Source organism: Nansenia antarctica, assembly GCF_963989245.1.
Source record: "Nansenia antarctica genome assembly, chromosome: 12".
NCBI classification, from domain to species: Eukaryota; Metazoa; Chordata; class Actinopteri; order Argentiniformes; family Microstomatidae; genus Nansenia; species Nansenia antarctica.
Genome location: NC_137682.1, coordinates 30,806,329 through 30,821,542, shown reverse-complemented (window position 1 = coordinate 30,821,542; position 15,214 = coordinate 30,806,329).

Below are 15,214 nucleotides of genomic sequence, written 5' to 3'. Positions count from 1 at the left end.
GTTAAGGCGTTCCTGCTCAGTTCTTGCCACTTCTGCCACCACCATGGCTCTTCGATCTTCTTTGGAAACCTTTGACCAGAACAAGGGAGTCTCGCCCCTTCCAAGGCCTGCTCTACCCTCCTGGACTCTGCCGACCACCTCGCGGTGCTTCAGCTGGCCGATTGCCAAATCAACCTCCTCTTGGGCTTTCCACTTCCTTCCAGTTCTTATCTGGGTGCCCGCTGCTCTCACCAGCTGGTCAGTGGATTCCCTCAGCTCTAGCACCAATCGAGCCTTCTCTTGCTTGTATCCAGAGCTGATGGATCACAGTGGCAGTTGAAGCATGTTCCTACCAAAGAGGCCCACGTCTGAGAGCCATCTTGGCAGTCCCAGCCACTTCCTGATGAACGAGTTTGCCAGCCCGTCCATCTTGCTTACCACTGAGGAGGGGATTTCGCTCATCTTCAGAGGCCACATCACCCTTTGGTACAGTATGAACTGGTAACACCATACTTTGTACTTTCCGGGGAGCTGGCTCTGGTTGATCCTGGCCAGGCCATCTGCGAGCTGCTTCCTCACCGTCTCCCCCATCTGCCTGTCAGAAAGCTCTGTAGGTTCTGTGTAGGTTCGACCCAGGCTGCGGACGGGTTGATTTGCCAGCAATGGGATGTCCTCACCACCTGCGACAAAGATGGTGTTGTCGCTTCTGACTCCTTTCCTGATAGACTGCGTGATTTGGGGGGTTTGATCTTCATCCTCGCCCAGCTCACAAGCTCGTCTATCCTCTTCAGCAGTCTTGTTGTACACGCTGCTGTCTGGAGAATGGTGGTGATGTCGTCCATATAGCCTCTCACCGCTGGTAGCCTTTCACCTGAGAGCAGCTTCACTCCTCCGACCATCTTCCTGGCCCCTATGAGGATGATCTCGAAGGCTGCAACAAACAGGATGGGAGAGATTGAGCATCCCATGGCAATGCCTACTTCCAACTGTTGCCAGCCTGTTGTGAAGTCCTGATGGGTGCAGCACATCTGGAGGTCTTCAAAGTACTTGGCTACCAGGGCTTTAATGCAGACTGGGATGTAGAAGAAATCCAAGGCAAACTCGATGAGTTGGTGGGGGACAGACCCGTATGCGTTGGCGAGGTCCAGCCACACGACATGCAGGTCACCTCTCTCTCTTTTCGCCCTTTGGATCTGCTCCCATATTACTGCAGAGTGTTCCACACACCCTGGGAAGCCTGGCACACCCGCCTTCTGGCAGCTGGTGTCGATGTACCCGTTACTTGTGAGGTAGCTGGTCAACCTCTTAGCCAAGATGGAAAAGAAGATCTTCCCTTCAACATTGAGGAGAGCGATACTCCTAAACTGGCTGATGGTAGTGGAGTTCTGCTCCTTCGGGATGACAACTGTGACAGCTCTTTGCCACTCTGAAGGGATGACTTGGTTCTTCCAAGCCACTCTCAACAGGTTCCACAGGTGTCTCAGGAATCCTGGGCAGTACTTGTACAGCTTGTATGGTATCCCGTTGGGGCCTGGGGCTGAGGCTGCTCTTGCCTTCCGGACCACGTCTGCTACTTCACTGAGTTTGGGGAGAGCAGCATTAAACAGGAAAGCTGGGGGAGCTGGGCGGGGAACATATCCCGGGGATCCCAGCGGAGTTGACTTTGCTGGGTTACTGTATTGCTCCCTGATGTGATTCTCTAGCTCCGGTCTAGTAATCTCCAGCTTCCCGCTTCTCTTGTCCTCTAGCAGCTGTCTCGCATGCTTGAAGGGATTTTTGAAGAAGTTACTCCTCTCTTTCTCCTTCCGCCTTCTGCGTTTGCGAATGCACTCTGCCCTTCGCAGGCTGGCAAGGTTTACCTTCACCTCCTCCCACAGTGGCTTCAGGCCCTCCTTCTCCTCTCTACTTGCCTTCCTCCACTGCTTTCGGGGTTGACGCCGCCTCTTCACCAACTGCTCAATCTCTCTCTCCCTTCTCCCCTTCTGCATTGGGCCTGATCTCCGCTTTTCAGCCATCACTCCAAATCTGCCTCTGCATTCATCATCATACATGATGTCTCCAATGCAGTTCAGCTTGGTTTCCACCTGGCCACGCAGTGAATGATCCAGGATGAGACTGAGGTCCTTGTCCAGCTTCTGCCAGACTGCAACCTCGTTTGCCTTTGGCCATTTGACCAGCTGCCTCCTTCCAGGTTCTCTCCTCTCTGTTCTCCGGCTTTGCCCCTGGCTGTTGGGGTTGCTTTGTGTTCTGTGTGTGTCTTCAGCGGTGCCCCCCTCAGAGGCATTGGTGTCCACCGAGGGCCCTCCTGTGTCCTCCGCCTGCCTTTCCTAAGCAGCGTTGGATCCCTCAGCACTGTGGTTTGCCACCTGGCTTTGGGTTCCTCTTGTCTGACCTGCGGTTGCAGTGCAATGTTGCTGCTGATGGCCTCCCTCTTCACACTTTTTCCTTCCCTGGTGGATCCGTAGACCTCGGAAGGTGGTCACCTTTTCCCACCCACACCTGCATCTTCTCATAATCCAAGACCAGTCTGACCATGTGTCAATCCTCCTGATTCCTGCATACACTACAATGGGGAAAAGTGCTCCCATCACCACTAAGACTGTCAGAACCTGGCCAGAAGGGTCCGCTCCACTGCAGATCTGCCTAAATGACACCCTATGGCAGGAATATGAGCATGAGGACCTGGAACAGTACACGTTGGCGGTTCTGAACCACATAGTGAACTGCACCAACTCAGTCACCGTGGACAAACGGGTCCGGGTCTACCCCAACACGAAGCCATGGATGACTGGGAAGGTCCAAAAACTGATAAATGAGAGGGACAACGCCTTCTTCGCAGGGAAGCGCACACCGCTGTACAGCTCCACCAGGGCCAACCTAAAGCGCGGCATCAAAGCGGCCAAGGCAGAGCACAGAGAGAAGATTGAGGAATGCCTCCTGAGCAACGACTCCAGGCGGATGTGGCAGGGGGTTCAGCAGATGACAAACTTCAGAGCCAACAGGCTCACAGCCGCAGAGGACGACCCCCTGCTGGCGGGAAAGCTGAACACCTTCTACGCCCGGTTCGACGAGGGGCGAACGGAGGTAACCACAACACAAACACCACTCTCTCCAGCTCTCAGCAGCCTCACCCTCACAGAGCATGAGGTGAGACGCGTACTGAAGGCGGTGGACCCCAGGAAAGCCTCGGGGCCGGATGGCGTCCTGGGACGGGTGCTGAGAGACTGCGCCGACCAGCTGGCCGGGGTTTTCACCAACATCTTTAACCAGTCCCTGTCCCAGGCCACCGTCCCACCCTGCCTGAAAACCTCAACTATCATCCCAGTCCCGAAGAAAAGCACGGTGAGCTGCCTAAACGACTACCGCCCGGTGGCACTCACACCAATCATCATGAAGTGCTTCGAGAAACTAGTCCGGGCCCACATACTCACACGCCTCCCGCCCAACCTGGATCCATACCAGTTCGCCTACAGAGCCCACAGGTCCACAGAGGACGCCATAGCGACGACTCTCCACGCCACTCTATCCCACCTGGAGAGGGGAAACAGCTACGCGAGACTGCTCTTCGTGGACTTCAGCTCCGCCTTCAACACCATCCTTCCAGACAGGCTAGTGACCAAACTACTAGACCTGGGTCTATCACACTCTATATGTGCGTGGATCAAGGACTTCCTGACCGACCGCCCCCAGAGGGTGCGGGTGGGCCCCCACACCTCCACAGCCCTCAGCCTCAGCACTGGGTCCCCCCAGGGCTGCGTGCTAAGCCCCATCCTCTACAACCTCTACACCCACGACTTCACCCCCGTCCACCCCAGCAACTACATCGTAAAGTTTGCAGACGACACCACCGTGGTGGGATGTATCTCGGGGGGGGACGAGGCGGCGTACAGGGATGAGGTAGAGCAACTGAGCAAGCTGTGCAAGGTTAACAACCTGCTGCTAAACAAGTCAAAGACCCAGGAATTCATCGTAGACTACAGGAGGAAAAAGTCCGAGATCCAGCCCCTGCTCATCGACGGAGAGAGCGTGGAGAGAGTCTCAACCCTCCGATTCCTGGGACATCACATGCGGGATGACCTGGCCTGGAAGGACAACACAAAAGGCACCATCAAGAGGGCACAACAGCGGCTATACACCCTGAGATGCCTCAGGAAAGAACACAACAAGCAAGAGATACTGGTGGCCTTCTACCACGGCGCAGTGGAGAGCATCCTCACCTACGGCATCTGCAACTGGTTCCACAGCTGCACAACAGCGGAGAGAAACGCGCTACAGAGAGTCGTGAGAACAGCACAGAAGATCACCGGCGCCCCCCTCCCCTCTCTGGAGGAGCTGTACAACACACGCTGTCTCAGGAGGGCCTCCAAGATCTCCAGGGACCCGACCCACCCTGGGCACGTACACTTTGTCAGGCTGCCCTCGAACAGGAGGTACAGGACCCCGGCCGCTAAGACAAACATACTGAAGAACTGCTTCTACCACAGGGCCGTCAAGGCCCTGAACACAGAAAAGGCCTAAGTTCTGGGCCCAGGACAGTCCGGACGGATTGTATGGCAGCTAGTGCTGAGGCACAAACATGTACATTTTCAAGCCTGCAAACTGTGACACTTTAAAATAACGTGAAAAAATAATTTTGTGCAATATGACAACCCTAGTTGACTATCTGTGCAGTATAGTACAGTGGATTGTGTACATAGCCTTTATTGATGTAAACCAGCTCCTTACCTTCTTGTGATTTTATGCTTTTATGCTTTTTCTAAAATGTGTTTTTTTTTCCCTTTCCTAACACCAGGGGAGCCACCCCTCCTAAATTTCGTTGTTTGGTACCTGTACTGTAGCAATGACAAATAAAGTCCATTCCATTCCAAGAATCTTTGTCTATGTCCGTTCCAGTCGTTACCGAGAAATCCGTTTGAATTGGCCCTTCTTCCATCCCGCCTCTCGGAGGGCCATCGGGTTGTTTTTTCTTATTTGTCTTCGTAGTCAGTTTTAGGGTGTCCCTTTATGGGACAAGTGGGTGAGGTAACTAGCCGTCCACTCCCGGTGCAGACTTTCCTGCGGTCATCCAGTCTCTCCTGGCTGTCTTCCAGTCTTCCCTGGATGCCAACTGCCCTTTCACAGTAGTCACTGGATGCTTCCAGGTTGAACAAATCATGATACAGGTGATGGTACTCCTGCTGGGCATTGCTGCCTGACGCACCTCCAACAGTGCCTTTAGAACAGGTGTGCTGTGACACCTCACTGAACCCCTATGTGGGCCTAACTGGGTCATCAGCTGGGGACCACCAGTCATTGACGTTTCGCTCCTTTAACCCCAGTACATCTCCTGGTGGCGGAGCGATGGCAGGGATCTCTCCCTGCCACCCCCTGCTGATGCCCTAGGTGTTGTTCGCCCCCCAACCCTTATGCTTCCTTCTTAGCCACAGCCAGAAGCTGCCTTTCTCCGCCTCCTCAGCCAGCTCTTTCATGACTTTCCGATGCCTTGCTCCTGTGCATCCTATGTCACGGAGTAGGCGAGCAGCTGAGGAACCTACGAAGCCCCTACACCCCACTTCCACAGGGCACGTAACGGCTTTCCAGCCAGCCTCCCTGCACTCCGCCGCCAGATCTGCATACTTGGCTCGCTTCCGCTCGTTGGCTGCCTCCAAACCACCCTCCCATCGACCAGAAGGACTGTCTTGCAAGCCTCTGACCACATGACCAGGTCTGGTCGGAGCGATGTTTCCACGATCTCCCTGGGGAACTGGAGCTGTCTCCCCAGGTCGACCCTCATGGTCCACTCACTACCCGGTGCGAGGAGTCTTGCTGTATCTCTCTGACGGGAGGGTTTGACTCTCTCTCCAGCCCTTGCAAACTGGATGGGATGTCTGTCTGGAGCGGATGGTCTGCTGTTTGCCTCCTGTCTGCATGACTCTGCCACCTCTGCCAGCTTTTTCAGCACCAGGTCGTGTCGCCATGTGTAGCGGCCTTGGGACAGCGCTGTCTTGCAGCCTGTCAGGATGTGCTGGAGGCTCGCATTGATGGTGTTGCAAAGGGGGCAGGTCTCTTCGGCAGAAAACCATTGGTGGAGGTTTCGGGGACAAGGCAAGGTGTCATATGTTGCTCTGATCAGGAAGCTGAGCCTAGCTTGGGGGGTCTTCCACAGGTCAGACCATGACATGGGCCTGTTTGTGAGACATATTCATAGTATGAATCTCAATGCAACAACACATTACACTGTAACACATCACATATTCATAGTATGAATCTCAATGCAACAACACATTACACTGTAACACATCACATATTCATAGTATGAATCTCAATGCAACAACACATTACACTGTAACACATCACATATTCATAGTATGAATCTCATTACACTGTAACACATCACATTCATAGTATGAATCTCAATGCAACAAACAGCACATCAGTAAAACATGTTCTACCAGGGTTGTTGTCTTACCACAGATACTGTATAGAAGACCATATGAAGGGTACATCTATACCGCATTGATCCATTTGATCCTGCTGAGGGAGTAGGCTCTATGACACCAGACATCTTCTCTTCCCAGTGGACTTCAGGATAAAATAAGTTTCCCATCTCCAGCCTGCATCATAACCTTATGTGTGAAGCAGATGTCTTACATCACACACACGGCGGACAGCGGAGCAGGAAGACCTCCACACTACTTTACAAACAAACCGTCAAACCGTCTGAAAAGAACTGTTCTTTTCTTTTTAAAGTTGATTTATTGACCCAGTTAGTAAGGTAGTAGTTAATTATCACAGTTAAGATGGTTCAGGTGATGTTCAGCTCAGAACAAGGCTTCTTGTAAGGATCCATGCAGAGGAGGCTGGGGCTTCTGGGCTCAATGCGCTCTTCTTGTTCCGCGGCGGAGGACAGAGGAGAGAGACGCTCCTGCTAGGAGCTGGACGGATGGAAAGTGAAGAGTGATTTTTATGTTTTATTTTTTGGCGGTTGGTTGATAAACATTTGACATTTTCTGCAGAAGGGAGAAAGTGAGAGATCGCGGACCGTTGCAGATCGTCTCATCGGGGATTGTCCAGCCAGACGTTTTGGGGGTCTCGGCTAGAACGGATATATTTCTTGCGCAAACATTTACTGGGATTTACTACCGACGTGTGCGATGTGGAGAATACAAGTGGTGTTGTGGTTGACTTTCTCTGTGCTGCTGTCCTTGTCTGGAGGGGAGATGAAAGCCCGGAGCTGCAGCGAGGTAAGACAGGCTTACACGACCAAAGGTCGTTACCCTCCCTCCCCCACCCGGCGACGACCCCCCCTCCCCCCTCCCTCCCCCACCCGGCGACGACCCCCCCTCCCCCACCACCCGGAGACTCTCTACCGAAACCGTGGAACAATGGACAACCCCCCCCATCCCCCAATCCTCACCCCCCTACCTGGTCTACACTCTGAGCAAACGCAATGTTATTATGTCGCCCCCCCCCCTCCCCCCCGCCTAAATCTACTGGTGTTTTTGTACCCCCCCCCCCACCATGACCACACACTGTACATACTTGTTGTTTTGTCCCCCCGCCCGAACTACCCATTGTACATATTATATGTCTGTCCCCCTGCCCGAACTACCCACTGTACATACTTTGTGTTTTGTCCCCCGCCCCCACCTGTGGTGTATGTCCCCACCTGTCCTACCCGCTGTACATACCTTATGTTTTGTTGTATTGTTCTTCCCATGTTGGATGTATGTTTATCTTGTAGATAGTACTAGTTATTTGTCTGTATTATCTTGTAGATAGTACTAGTTTTTTGTCTGTCTTACATGTAACGATTAATTGAGTATCAAGGACCCCAATTGAAATAAGCCAGTGGCTTTCTTGGGTTTTTATCCTGTTAGTTGACCTTGTATGTAATATCTACTTTCATGTACCTACTTCTGCAAATCTTCTAATAAAGTTTTCAATCAATCAATCAATTAGTCATTCTTGTTCAACTGGGTGTACATTTCTCTACAGGCCATTGGTTAAATGACGTCTTAGTTGAGGTCATAAGGTTGTGTGCCCTGCCGTAGGTGGGTAATACAATGGCATTACCTCAATTTTGTACATCTAAAGATGTGTTGTGTGTTTAGAGGGTGGATTTAGTGTGTACACCATTCTACACCATTGTCACCAAACAATGGCAACAAGATATGGAATTTAGTTCATGATTAGTTTAATAAGTGATGGGACTATTTCCTACAAAAGTGTGTGTTTACAGTGGTGTGTTCTAACAATGGCTCTGTAAATACAGTCAACCTCAGATATGCCTGAAAAATGTAAGGTTGTGTTTAGTGTCTTAGATCATCATTCTGAATATACATAGATGTTGTATCATGTTTGATTGTATGCCTAACACACACAGACAAACGTGCGAACATGCACACATGCACGCACGCACGCAAGCACGCACACACACACACACACAGCGATTGATTCATGGTGCTTGCACAGTATGTCGACAGTAAGTATACGGTATGCCTCTGATTAGCTCAATATGTAAGCCAGGTAGCTACCTACTGTCCAAAAGCAAGCGCCCAGGAATCCATTCATTTGACATACACAATAGTTGGCAGTGAACATAGCATTGTCTGCTAGACACAAGCTTTATACAACAAATTAGTTTAATTGCAGTAACACCCTTCTTGACTGCATCTCTAAATAGGAAAAGAGCTTTGTTCTTGATAATACTCTGGGGCCTCTCCTATTCCTCTGTTGACAAACACAGGTAATTATTCAAGTGATGTTCTGTTCACTTAGCAAATGTTTTGACTTCTAATTAGCCTCCTATTTCTCCTTTTTGTTCTCACTATACAAATGTCGACAATATTCCTTCCAATTATCAAAGACTGCTGAAGACATGCTTTCTAGAAGTTTTATTAAATAAAACAAATGATATGTAGTTTGTTGCAACTTTTTCCAACTGAAACATTACAAGTTTCGTATGTATTTGAAAATTGTTCACCCTTTATTCAGTTACATAATAGGCTGCCTCAGCCTGCTTTGAGTTAGTGTCGGTGAAATGTGGGTGGTTCCAGCCAGGTTCGGACAGGTTTACCTAACAACAGAGATGTTCTTTGAAAGCTAGCATGGCTACAGCAAGGAGAAATGACCAGTACAGATGAGACTCATGACATTACAGTTGTGTTGCTCTGTGTAGGGGCGCACTAGCTGGGGGAAAGGTGGACCTGACTACCCTGGGCCCCAGCAGGGAGAGGGCCCTTGAAAATCCTGGAATTAAAGTTTTGTTTTGTTTGTAATGTTCTTTATTTTGAATGAATTAGTGTCATAACTTATTTAAGTTAGTTGATTACATAAATTGAGAGAATTAACTTTGTGCAACAGTTCTCCCAAAATATTGGAAGATCTGTGAGACCCCTCTTGGCGCAAAATGGTTTAGTCCAGGGGTGGCCAACCCACGGCTCGCGAGCCATCCGCATGCCTTTGCCTGTCTGTGTGAGGCTCTTCAATCGATTAATTAAAAGTCTGTGGCTCGCTGTCTGTGTCTCAATAGGTTTTGCTATGGCAATCTATGGCACTCGCCATACCTGGCTTAAAAAACCTGGCTTTTTCCCCAGAAATGTTAATCTGAAACACGTTTTGTCATTTTTGTGATTTTATCCACACAACGGTAACTCAAAATCCTCCCGGCTCCATCTCACTCCACGCTAGGCGCTAGTGGAGCAGGACGTCGAGGTTTCTGCTCTAGCTAGTAGCCTTAATCCGGTTGTTAAGTCTGACGTCAAACGTGACGTTTTGCAATTTCCGGGTCCAAACCTGAAATTCTCCGCACCAGAATACCAGTGTACTACAGCGGTAGAATGACAGTTTAATCGTTTTTTAGACTCGGATCTATTCATACAACCAGGGACACAGCACCTTCGAGTGTTTCCCATATATTGTATTTGAGCCTCGGAAAAGCGCTATATAAATAGAATTAATTATTATTATTATTGCGGCATTTCGAAGACAGCGCCTCAGCCAACTTTGGACCCGGAAACACGTCACGACTTAACCATGATCCTCGTTACTTCAGGTGGGTTAAACAAACTGTATAAACGCCATAATTAATACTGTTGGTTCAAATGAATGAACAAGTCCATGTCATGTTGTATTAACAGAAACATGTTCTAATATGTTTTTTTTGTGAAAGATCTGACCAAACGTCATCCATGATTGTACTCTAACAAGCTAGTTAGCGAACGTTAAAGGGTACAACAACAGCTAGTTTAACTATGTCAACCATGTCTCTATTCTCAATCATTTCTGTAATAATTGTACCAAATTGTGGCCAGTAACAATAACTTGTGTGTGAGTAAGTTATATGTGTGTGCAAGCATGTTTTTGATATTGTCAATCGTCTCACTTTTAATAGGTGAGTTGGTAACACAAATAAAGCCTGGGAATAAAAGGAAAATGGACATAACAAGGACCTTTTTTGGTATAAGGGCAGCAGAGACAACTACGGGGACACAGGTGAGGTCTTACAATACTAGTGTTTTCAACAGTGCAGTTAATTAAGAGTTGAGCTAAATCTGTAATGTTTTTGTTTTTAATGAATGAATGAATGAATGAATGAATGAATGAATGAATGAATGGACTTTATTGTCATTGCTACAGTACAGGTACCAAACAACGAAATTTAGGAGGGGTGGCTCAGATTGAACCAGGTCCACCTGTTAGGAAAGATGTAGATTACTACCTGAGATTTGTACCATTACAAAGATTTGTACCATTACTACTGTAGATCACCTTTATTCATTACCTTAATGTCATGTAAGTCAATCGTATAGAAACAACTCACTAAAATGGACTATTGCACAACTGATTTGAAAAAACAATCCACCGGAAAAAAAAAGAATCCCCCACTCGGTACCATGCCATACCTTGGCTTTTGCTGAAATGACACCACTGGTCTCATAGCCTATTGGAAATTGCTCTCCTATTTAAGAATAAATGTTCTATATCAAAATATGCAAGAGTCATGGATCAAAAGAGGAAGGGGGGCCCACAGAGATTGTTAATGTATAGGGCCCAGAATTTGGGGGCACGCCCCTGGCTCTGTTCTTACTGTACCTTCTGCTTTGTGTTTGTTTGTGCACCACCATTTCCATACTGAATTAACAGGAGAAATAACTGATGGATTGATGTAGCTCTTGTAGAAAGTTGGACCCCATCAGTCACGTCTTGTCCTACATGTTTTGTGCCCCCACCACACACATCTCACTGAATTAATTATATCCATATTGTGATGGATACTTTCCATGGTTCTTAAAAATCGATCAGCCACAGAGTAAAATTAAGACGCAGATTATAGCCCTGTCTAGCTATTTTGGGTATAATGATTAGTTATATAATACTATACAGACTGATTAGTCTGATAAACATCAAATTAATTGGTTGGAAATGTTGAATGTCCAGGGACATGAGTAAATTAAATGAGTAAAAGTAAATTAAAATCACTTGACTGGAAGAAATGTTAAATTAGCTTGAAACACATTGAAACACATTGCTACAGCACATTGTTGTAGCACTGTTGTAGCACATTCAAACTTGTTGGCCTTTAGCTTTAGTGAAAAGTGTCCTACATTTTCTCAAAACAGAACTGAAACCGATACTATTTCTGGCGGAAATAAACTATGGGGATGTAACAAATTCATGCTTCTGTTGTTCCTGTCATACTGCTATTTCAGCACATTCTTGTTAAGGGTATAACCATTTGGTATTTGATGACTTGGCCATGGTATAACCTAAAGGCACTACTCTAAATGTAATAAATAAATTAGCTAGCATTAAAACATCACAAGGAAATCTGGAAGAACAGAACTCTTGAAATTAATTATGATAAATGGTCAATTATCCCAATCAAACTTAGCTACGGGAAATATTTGATATGGTAAATAATAATCTGTTAATAGTGATTCTAAAATCCCATGGAATCACCTCCTCTTCATTGAAATCCTGGACATATGTATTCAGTGGCGTCTAAAGAGAGAAAGGTTTTGCACTTTACTGAAGGGATAAGTGGACTTCAGGTATGCTGCTATGCCACTCTCTGATTGGATCGTATTGCCGGGTATGTAACAGGATGACATGGGACACAGTGATAGAATGGGATGCACACGGGCAGGGTTAACAGACGAGGCTGAAACAGGTTAACTGATTAGCGGGGATAGTGATGGTATTTGTTGCTTTATCCTTTTAAACCCTGTGGTTTAGATGAGAGAGAAGGAGGGTTAGATGGAGCCTCTGTCTGAACGGACATTTAGATGAGAGAGAAGGAGGGTTAGATGGAGCCTCTGTCTGAACGTACATTTAGAGAGAAGGAGGGTTAGATGGAGCCTCTGTCTGAACGTACATTTGGTTTGGTATTAACTGACTGGTTTCGGCGACGATTGTTCCTACCAAGATGTGTGTGTGAGATGACCTGAGCTGATTGAGGGAGCGGACGACTAGAGACTGCCTGGCGAAGACGCGCTGACCTGGACTGATCGAGGGAGCCGGGCTGCCCTCCAGGAGGGGTTGTGCAGGTCCTGTATCCAGGCAACCAGAGACTTCTGTTTTGTTTATTTTCTGTGCGGGGTAGCACTGGAAGCAAGAACCTACCCCACAATCTTCTGTGTTGTTTGCCCTGTGTGTCCTTCCCTCAGGGTGGGTCCTAGTGGGAGTATATCACACGTGTGTAGTGCAGTGCCCTATTGTTCCTGAGTGGAGCTTCCTCCTCCATTGCAGTGCCATACCAGTATCACTAGAGTATCATGTTTCTCTTCTGTATTTGCAGTGCCATACCAGTATCAGCAGAGTGTAGTGTTTCCTCTTCTGTGTTCATAGTGTCACACCAGTAGCACCAGAGTAGAGTGTTACTTACTTACCCTTATATATTTGTAACAATAGCTAACACACCAGAAGTTTGGCATGGGGTCAAAGACCCTGTGGGCCTTCTACAGAGGCACAAACGAGAGTATTCTGACTGGGTGCATCACTTGGCATGGCAATCGCACTACCCTTATCGACAGAGAGCTACAGAGGGCGGTGCGGGCTGCCATGTTTATCAGCGGATGTGAGCCACCCCAACCACAGTCTGTTTGAACCGATGCCATCCAAAACGCGAAGCCTCTTCCGGAGCCACAGGGCCAAAACTCAGAGGCTAACCAGCAGCTACTCCCCCAGGCGATCAGGCTCATGAACAAGCCCACTGTAGACAATTGACCCCCAAACACAGCCCATGTATACGGACTACCTAAACCTTAAGCTAGGTGGTTGAGGAGGATGGTGTGGGGTAGTGGTGGTCTAGTGGATAGTGAGTTGGACTTGTGATCGGAAGGTTGTGAGTTCAAATCCAGCCTGAAGCCACACCACTACTAGTGTGCCCTTGGGTAAGGCACTTAGCCCTCAGTTACTCCAGGGGGAATGTCCCTGTAATTCGTAATTGTAATATATATATGTAATGTAATGTATACAGACTATCTAAACCTTAAGCTCACAGCCACTTTGCTACTTGAACTATCTATTGTATTACTAGTTGTACTGCTAATTGTATCCGGTCTTATTTGTCACTTATGTCCTGTACTATTGTCACTTTTATATCTTGTATTAAGCCTATTGCCTTATTGTCTTGTGCTGCCATGTCAGGAACCAAAGCCTAATAATTTTACTCTCTTACAGTTGTGTAAAGTGACATAACAGTAAATTTCCCACATTGTTCAGTGAAGGATTAGTAATAAGCGCGGGGGTGGTTTTGAAGTGGGTAGATTTTAAGTAAGCGTTCTTCAATGACTTTCTAATAAAATCTACTTTTCTATACACTTGCTTGTCCTGGTCGTCTGTGTGAGGGTGTGTGCTGGAGAATCATAGACCCTGTGTCCGGAGGGGTCTGGGGTTCACCCTATTCTGTGACAGGTACATTCTGTAGCACAGGGCAATGTCAGAGGAGTGGAATCTGTGGGTGTTCACATACACGCAGTACTCAAGTTGTAAAAGAAAATCAGGGGGAATGGTGGATTTTATCATATGGGGACAATTTTAGCATCCCCACAGCGTCAGTGACTTCAGTGTCAGTGACTTGGTACAAATGTACGCATTGCATGTGTGCGTGCCCCCTCGCCCACAGTATTTTACTCAATATGCGCAAAACTAAATGTTGAAATAGCAGTAATACCACGTTCATTGATAAAATGACATAAGGGATGGAAAGGGGAGATGGCAGTTTTAGAAGGGGGATGATTTTGACTGTTTTTATTTCAGGTCGGGATGCCACCCCCCCTCATCCCCCCTCAACTCGAGTGCTGCATACACGCATGACCAAAGCATGCAAATTCAACAGTGTTCCAGGTCTTCCTGTTTCTGCTTGACATGTACAGTATGATCATGTGGGTGAGAAAGCTACAGTAATAGAGATGAATGAATGAATGAATGAATGGTCTTTATTGTCATTGCTATAGTACAGGTACCAAACAACGAAATTTAGGAGGGGTGGCTCCCCTGGTGCTAGGAAAGAAGAAAAAAGAAAAAAAACAAGAAGGGAAAGGAGCTGGTTTACATGAATAAAGGCTATGTACACTATCCACTATACTATACTGTACAGATAGACGACTAGGGTTGTCATATTGCACATAGTGTTATTGCACATTCATTTAAAGTGTCGCAGTTTGCAGGCTTGAAATGTACATATTTGTGCCTCAGCACTACACCTGATTTTTTCAATCCAGCAGCTGCTATCAATCCGTCCAGACTGTCCAGGGCCCAGAACCTAGGTCTTTGCTGTGTTCAGGGCCTGGATGGCCCTGGGGTAGAAGCTGTGCTTCAGTCTGTTTGTCCTTGCGGCCATGGTCCTGTACCGCCTTTTCGAGGGCAGCCGGGCAAAGTGTTCGTACCCAGGGTGGGTTGGGTCTCTGGAGATCTTGGAGGCCTTCCTGAGACAGCGTGTGTTGTACAGCTCTTCCAGAGAGGGGAGGGGGGCGCCGGTGATCTTCTGGGCTGTTCTCACGACTCTCTGTAGCGCATTTCTCTCCGCGGTTGTGCAGCTGGAGAACCAGTTGCAGATGCCGTAGGTGAGGATGCTCTCCACTCCGCCGCGGTAGAAGGCCACCAGTATCTCCTGCTTGTTGTGTTCCTTCCTGAGGACTCTCAGGAAGTAGAGCCGCTGTTGTGCCTTCTTGATGGTGGCTGCTGTGTTGTTCTTCCAGGACAGGTCATCCTGTATGTGCACCCCCAGGAATCGGAGGGTTGAGACTCT